Genomic DNA, 8263 nt, shown 5'->3' with positions numbered 1-8263 from the left:
TCTTACGGAGCCACTCCTTAGTTGCCCTGGCTGTGTGTTTCGGGTCGTTGTCATGCTGGAAGACCCAGCCACGACCCATCTTCAATGCTCTTACTGAGGGAAGGAGGTTGTTGGCCAAGATCTTACAATACATGGCCCCATCCATCCTCCCCTCAATACGGTGCAGTTGTCCTGTCACCTTTGCATAAAAGCATCCCCAAAGAATGATGTTTCCACCTCCATGCTTCACGGTTGGGATGGTGTTCTTGGGGTTGTACTCATCCTTCTTCTTACTCCAAACACGGCGAGTGGAGTTTAGACCAAAAAGCTCTATTTTTGTCTCATCAGACCACATGACCTTCTCCCATTCCTCCTCTGGATCATCCAGTTGGTCATTGGCAAACTTCAGATGGGCCTGGACATGCGCTGGCTTGAGCAGGGGGACCTTGCGTGCGCTGCAGGATTTTAATCCATGACGGCGTAGTGTGTTACTAATGGTTTTCTTTGAGAGTGTGGCCCCAGCTCTCTTCAGGTCATTCACCAGGTCCTGCCGTGTAGTTCTGGGCTGATCCCTCACCTTCCTCATGATCATTGATGCCCTACGAGGTGAGATCTTGCATGAAGCCCCAGACCGAGGGTGATTGACCGTCATATTGAACTTCTTCCATTTTCTAATAATTGCGCCAACAGTTGTTGCCTTCTCACCAAGCTGCTTGCCTATTGTCCTTTAGCCCATCCCAGCCTTGTGCAGGTCTACAATTTTATCCCTGATGTCCTTACACAGCTCTCTGGTCTTGGCCGTTGTGGAGAGGTTGGAGTCTGTTTGATTGAGTGTGTGGACAGGTGTCTTTTATACAGGTAACGAGTTCAAACAGGTGCAGTTAATACAGGTAATGAGTGGAGAACAGGAGGGCTTCTTAAAGAAAAACTAACAGGTCTGTGAGAGCCGGAATTCTTACTGGTTGGTAGGTGATCAAATTCTTATGTCATGCAATAAAATGCAAATTAATGTCACGATCGTTTACGGACGAGAAGGACCAAGGCGCAGCGTGATATGCATTCATATTTATTTACGTACTGAACACACGACAAAACAACAAATGAAATGTGAAGTCCAAGGTAGACAAATAACATACCTCACACGGAACAAGATCCCACAACATTTACATTTACGTCATTTAGCAGACGCTCTTATCCAGAGCGACTTACAAATTGGTGCATTCACCTTATAGCCAGTGGCATAACCACTTTACAATTGTTTTTTTTTGTTATTTTTTTATTGTTTTATTTTTTAAACTTTTTATTTTATTTTATTTTTTATTTTATTTTATTTTTTTTGGGGGGGTAGAAGGATTACTTTATCCTATCCCAGGTATTCCTTAAAGAGGTGGGGTTTCAAATGTCTCCGGAAGGTGGTGAGTGACTCTGCTGTCCTGGCGTCGTGAGGGAGCTTGTTCCACCATTGGGGTGCCAGAGCAGCGAACAGTTTTGACTGGGCTGAGCGGGAACTATGCTTCCGCAGAGGAAGGGGAGCCAGCAGGCCAGAGGTGGATGAACGCAATGCCCTCGTTTGGGTGTAGGGACTGATCATAGCCTGAAGGTACGGAGGTGCCGTTCCCCTCACAGCTCCATAGGCAAGCACCATGGTCTTGTAACAGATGCGAGCTTCAACTGGAAGCCATTGGAGTGTGCGGAGGAGCGGGGTGACGTGAGAGAACTTGGGAAGGTTGAACACCAGACGGGCTGCGGCATTCTGGATGAGTTGTAGGGGTTTAATGGCACAGGCAGGGAGCCCAGCCAACAGCGAGTTGCAGTAATCCAGACGGGAGATGACAAGTGCCTGGATTAGGACCTGTGCCGCTTCCTGTGTAAGGCAGGGTCGTACTCTCCGAATGTTGTAGAGCATGAACCTACAGGATCGGGTCACCGCCTTGATGTTAGCGGAGAACGACAGGGTGTTGTCCAAGGTCACGCCAAGGCTCTTCGCACTCTGGGAGGAGGACACAACGGAGTTGTCAACCGTGATGGCGAGATCATGGAACGGGCAGTCCTTCCCCGGGAGGAAGAGCAGCTCCGTCTTGCCATGGTTCAGCTTGAGGTGGTAATCCGTCATCCATACTGATATGTCTGCCAGACATGCAGAGATGCGATTCGCCACCTGGTTATCAGAAGGGGGAAAGGAGAAGATTAGTTGTGTATCGTCAGCGTAGCAATGATAGGAGAGGCCATGTGAGGATATGACAGAGCCAAGTGACTTGGTGTATAGCGAGAATAGGAGAGGGCCTAGAACTGAGCCCTGGGGGACACCAGTGGTGAGAGCACGTGGTGCAGAGACAGCTTCTCGCCACGCCACTTGGTAGGAGCGACCGGTCAGGTAGGACGCAATCCAAGAGTGAGCCGCGCCGGAGATGCCCAGCTCGGAGAGGGTGGAGAGGAGGATCTGATGGTTCACAGTATCAAAGGCAGCAGACAGGTCTAGAAGGACAAGAGCAGAAGAGAGAGAGTTAGCTTTAGCAGTGCGGAGAGCCTCCGTGACACAGAGAAGAGCAGTCTCAGTTGAATGACCAGTCTTGAAACCTGACTGGTTTGGATCAAGAAGGTCATTCTGAGAGAGATAGCAAGAGAGTTGGCTAAAGACGGCACACTCAATCGTTTTGGAAAGAAAAGAAAGAAGGGATACTGGTCTGTAGTTGTTGACATCAGAGGGATCGAGTGTTGGTTTTTTGAGAAGGAGTGCAACTCTCGCTCTCTTGAAGACGGAAGGGACATAGCCAGCGGTTAAGGATGAGTTGATCAGCGAGGTGAGGTAGGGAAGAAGGTCACCGGAGATGGTCTGGAGAAGAGAGGAGGGGATAGGGTCAAGCGGGTAGGTTGTTGGGCGGCCTGCAGTCACAAGTCGCAAGATTTTATCTGGAGAGAGAGGGGAGAAAGAAGTCAAAGCATAGGGTAGGGCAGTGTGAGCAGGACCAGCAGTGTCATTTGTCTTAACAAACGAGGATCGGATGTTGTCAACCTTCTTTTCAAAGTGGTTGACGAAGTCATCCACAGAGAGGGAGGAGGGGGGGGGGGAGGATTCAGCAGGGAGGAGAATGTGGCAAAGAGCTTCCTAGGGTTAGAGGCAGATGCTTGGAATTTAGAGTGGTAGAAAGTGGCCTTAGCAGCAGAAACAGATGATGAAAATGTAGAGAGGACTAGACTCCGCAGGGAGTCTAGTTTTCTTCCATTTCCGCTCAGCTGCCCGGAGCTCTGTTCTGTGAGCTCGCAATGAGTCATCAAGCCACGGAGCTGGAGGGGAGGACCGAGCCGGCCGGGAGGATAGGGGACATAGAGAGTCAAAGGATGCAGAAAAGCAGGAGAGGAGGGTTGAGGAGGCATAATCAGGAGATTGAAGGGAGAAGGATTGAGCAGAGGGAAGAGATGATAGGATGGAAGAGGAGAGAGTAGCGGGAGAGAGAGAGCGAAGGTTGTGGCGGCGCATTACCATCTGTGTAGGGGCAGAGTGAGTAGTGTTGGAGGAGAGCGAGAGAGAAAAGAATACAAAGTAGTGGTCGGAGACATGGAGGGGAGTTGCAGTGAGATTAGTAGAAGAACAGCATCTAGTAAAGATGAGGTCAAGCGTATTGCCTGCCTTGTGAGTAGGGGGGGACGGTGAGAGGGTGAGGTCAAAAGAGGAGAGGAGTGGAAAGAAGGAGGCAGAGAGAAATGAGTCAAATGTAGACGTAGGGAGGTTGAAATCCCCCAGAACTGTGAGGGGTGAGCCATCCTCAGGAAAGGAACTTATCAAGGCGTCAAGCTCATTGATGAACTCTCCAAGGGAACCTGGAGGGCGATAGATGACAAGGATATTAAGCTTAAATGGGCTAGTGACTGTGACAGCATGGAATTCAAATGAGGAGATAGACAGATGGGTTAGGGGAAAAATTGAGAATGTCCACTTGGGAGAGATGAGGATTCCTGTGCCACCACCCCCGCTGACCAGATGCTCTCGGGTATGCGAGAACACATGGTCAGACGAGGAGAGAGCAGTAGGAGTAGCAGTGTTTTCAGTGGTAATCCATGTTTCCGTCAGCGCCAAGAAGTCGAGGGACTGGAGGGTAGCATAGGCTGGGATGAAGTCTGCCTTGTTGGCAGCAGAACGGCAGTTCCAGAGGCTGCCTGAGACCTGGAACTCCAGGTGGGTGGTGCGTGCAGGGACCACCAGGTTAGAGAGGCAGCAGCCACGCGGTGTGAGGCGTTTGTGTAGCCTGTGCGGAGAGGAGAGAACAGGGATAGGCAGAGGCATAGTTGACAGGCTGCAGCAAATGGCTACAATAATGCAGAGGAGATCGGAATGAAATGAAATAAACATCTGGGAAAGGAGAGAGCGGGGCCTCCCTCACCACAACTCCCAAATATAACTCTCCCAACTTCCACCTCAGTAACTATAATTGTTTCACTGAAACACCCGAATATAACTCTCCCAACTTCCACTTTAGAAATTATAATAGTTGTAAACTACAGCGGTTCAATGTTTCTAGGAATAGACTCTAGCTTACTTTATTCAGCTAGCTAACTTGGTACAGTATTCTTCCATGAAAAACCGCCCAGGGCACCGTATCCTATGACGCCATAGCTAACTAGCATGCTAGCATCCAATAACACACGGTTTAGCACCAATACTTGGTTACAACAAACTACCAATAGTGTGTTAACACATTAAACAGATAATTCGTGTCCGTGTCTAGTTCCTTTCATAACGCAGCAATAATTAAACGTTGGCTAGCTAGCACAAAGTCAGTCATGCTAGCTACACAAGTGGACTACACATCTCGAATGTTCAGAAAGGGAAGCTTTATGTTGCAAAATTCTCATTGACTAAAATTATATTGTATTTAGCTGCTACAGTACTGCTAGCTGGTAGTGTTGGCTAGCTAGCAATGGCTGTGGTGTTGACTTTGTTTGAAAAACGGCGTCGCTGCGAACTAATGTAGCTGGCTAAAATGATATTGTATTTAGTTGCTACAGTACTGCTAGCTGGTAGTGTTGGCTAGCTAGCAATGGCTGCGGTGTTGACTTTGTTTGAAAAACGGCGTCGCTGCGAACGAATGTAGCTGGCTAAAAGGATATTGTATTTAGTTGCTACAGTACTGCTAGCTGGTAGTGTTGGCTAGCTAGCAATGGCTGCGGTGTTGACTTTGTTTGAAAAACGGCGTCGCTGCGAACGAATGTAGCTGGCTAGCTAACCTCGATAGTTTCTCTATACTACACCTTTATCTTTGATACAAATACAACTATGTAGCTAGCTAACATTACACTAATCAAATCGTTCCATTGTAATGTAATGTGTCATATTACCTGCGGAGCGAAGTACAGCATGACTACTCACCTCGCCTCACCTGGCACCCACTAGTGCCAACAGGCTACCTAAGTATGGTCCCCAATCAGAGACAACGAGCTACAGCTGCCTCTGATTGGGAACCACCCTGGCCAACATAGATCTAAACGATCTAGAAACTAAACATAGAAAACACAACATAGAAACTACATGCCCTGACTCAACAAATACAAGTCCTCAGAGTCAGGGCGTGACAGTACCCCCCCCCCCAAAGGTGCGGACTCCGACCGCGCCACATAAACATAACAGGGAAGGGGCCGGGTGGGCATTCCGCCTCGGAGGCGGATCCGGCTCCGGGCATGACCACCACTTACTCTCCACCTCCCTGTTGCGCCCCTGGTCTGGTCTGGACCTCGGCGCGCTGCTTCCCCTCTCCTTCCTCCCACGACGTACCAAGCCCTGTCTGGACCCTGGTGTGGGAGACCCCGAACCTGGAGAGGGGCTGACGTCTGGGTCTGGACTGGAACCGCTGACTGGAGCTGGACCCGACGACGGTGGGTCGAACTGCTCTGGCTCCGGAGTGGAACCGCTGACCGGAGCTGGATCAGGCACCGGTGGAGCGGACTGCTCTGGCTCCGGAGTGGAGCGGCTGACCGGAGCTGGACTGGACCCCGGTGGAGCGGATTTCTCTGGCTCCGGAGTGGATCCGCTGACCGGAGTTGGACCGGACCCCGGTGGAGCGGATTGCTCTGGCTCCGGAGTGAGGTAGCTGACCGGTGCCGGACCAGGCACCGGTGGAACAGGCACGGGCCGTGCCGTACTGGACACACGCACCACTGGCTTGGTGCGGGGAGCAGGGACGGGCCGGACCGGGCTGATGACGCTCACCACTGGCTTGGTGCGGGGAGCAGGAACGGGCCGTACCGGACATGCGACGCGCACCACTGGCCTGGTGCGGGGAGCAGGAACAGGCCGGGCTGGCGACGCGCACCACTGGCTTGGTGCGAGGGGCAGGAACAGGCCGGGCTGGTGACGCGCACCACTGGCTTGGTGCGAGGGGCAGGAACAGGCCGGACTGGGCTGGCGACGCGCACCACTGGCTTGGTGCGAGGGAAGGAACAGGCCGGGCCGGGCTGGTGACGCGCACCACTGGCTAGGTGCGAGGGACAGGAACAGGCCGGACCGGGCTGGCGACGCGCACCACTGGCTTGGTGCTAGGGACAGGAACAGGCCGGGCCGGGCTGGCGACGCGCAACACTGGCTTGGTGCGAGGGCCAGGAACAGGCCGGACCGGGCTGGCGACACGCACCACTGGCTTGGTGCGAGGGGCAGGAACAGGCCGGGCCGGGCTGGCGACGCGCACCACTGGCTTGGTGCGAGGGTCAGGAACAGGCCGGACCGGGCTGGCGATGCGCACCACTGGTTTGGTGCGAGGGGCAGGAACAGGCCGGGCCGGGCTGGCGACGCGCACCACTGGCTTGGTGCGAGGGGCAGGAACAGGCCGGGCCGGGCTGGCGACGCGCACCACCGGTTTGGTGCGAGGGGCACCACTGGTTTGGTGCGAGGGACAGGAACAGGCCGGACCGGGCTGGCGACGCGCACCACTGGCTTAGTGCGGGGAGCAGGAACGGACCGTACTGGGAACACACACCACTGGCTTAGTGCGGGGAGAAGGAACGGGTCGGGCCGTACTGGGAACACACACCACTGGCCTTGTGCGGGGATCAGGAACGGGCCGGACCGGACTGGCGACACGCACCACTTGCTTGGTGCGAGAAGCGGGACTGGGTTCCTTTATATACCCCCGCTCCTTCTGCTGCCTAACCAGCTCCTCTCGCCGTGCCTCTACACTCTCCTTCTCCCTTATAGCCTCCTGTAGCTCCTCCCTCTGACCAAATAACACCTGCTCCCTCTGGACCAATAGCCCCCGTAACCTGGTGGCCTCCTCTCCTAACCTGCAGATTCGCCCTGTCGCTGCCTCCTGCTGCCTCGTCGTCCACACCGTGTGCCCCCCCCCCCAATTTTTTTTTATTGGGGTTACCTCTCCGGTCTCCATCGTCGGCACTGTTGGCGCCGTTTCACCTCTCCTACCTGGGCATCCTCCTTCATCGCCTTCCGGTAGCGGACGGCCTACTCCTCCGTGATTCTCCCCCAACCGAGGAGGACATCTACTAACGTAACCTCCTGTTTAATTCCCAGCGTTTGCTCCTGAACACGCTGCTTGGTCCTATTTTGGTGGGATCTTCTGTCACGATCGTTTACGGACGAGAAGGACCAAGGCGCAGCGTGATATGCATTCATATTTATTTGCGTACTGAACACATGACAAAACAACAAACGAAACGTGAAGTCCAAGGTAGACAAATAACATACCTCACACGGAACAAGATCCCACAACCCACTAGTGCCAACAGGCTACCTAAGTATGGTCCCCAATCAGAGACAACGAGCTACAGCTGCCTCTGATTGGGAACCACCCTGGCCAACATAGATCTAAACGATCTAGAAACTAAACATAGAAAACACAGCATAGAAACTACACACCCTGACTCAACAAATACAAGTCCTCAGAGTCAGGGCGTGACAATTAATTACTTAAAAATCATACAATGTGATTTTCTGGATTTTTGTTTTAGATTCCGTCTCTCACAGTTGAAGTGTACCTATGATAAAAAATTACAGACCTCTACATGCTTTGTAAGTACGAAAACCTGCAAAATCGGCAGTATATCAAATACTTGTTCTCCCCACTGTATGTGTTCACCCCCTTTGCTATGAAGCCCCTAAATAAGATCTGGTGCAACCAATTACCTTCAGAAGTCACATAATTAGTTAAATAAAGTCCACCTGTGTGCAATCTAAGTGTCACATGATCTCTCACATGATCTCAGGATATATACACCTGTTCTGAAAGGCCCCAGAGTCTGCAACTTCACTAAGCAAAGGGCACCACCAAGCAAGCGGCACCAT

Source organism: Coregonus clupeaformis, chromosome 17, assembly GCF_020615455.1.
Source record: "Coregonus clupeaformis isolate EN_2021a chromosome 17, ASM2061545v1, whole genome shotgun sequence".
Lineage (NCBI taxonomy): Eukaryota > Metazoa > Chordata > Actinopteri > Salmoniformes > Salmonidae > Coregonus > Coregonus clupeaformis.
Note: the sequence above shows the minus strand (reverse complement) of the source record.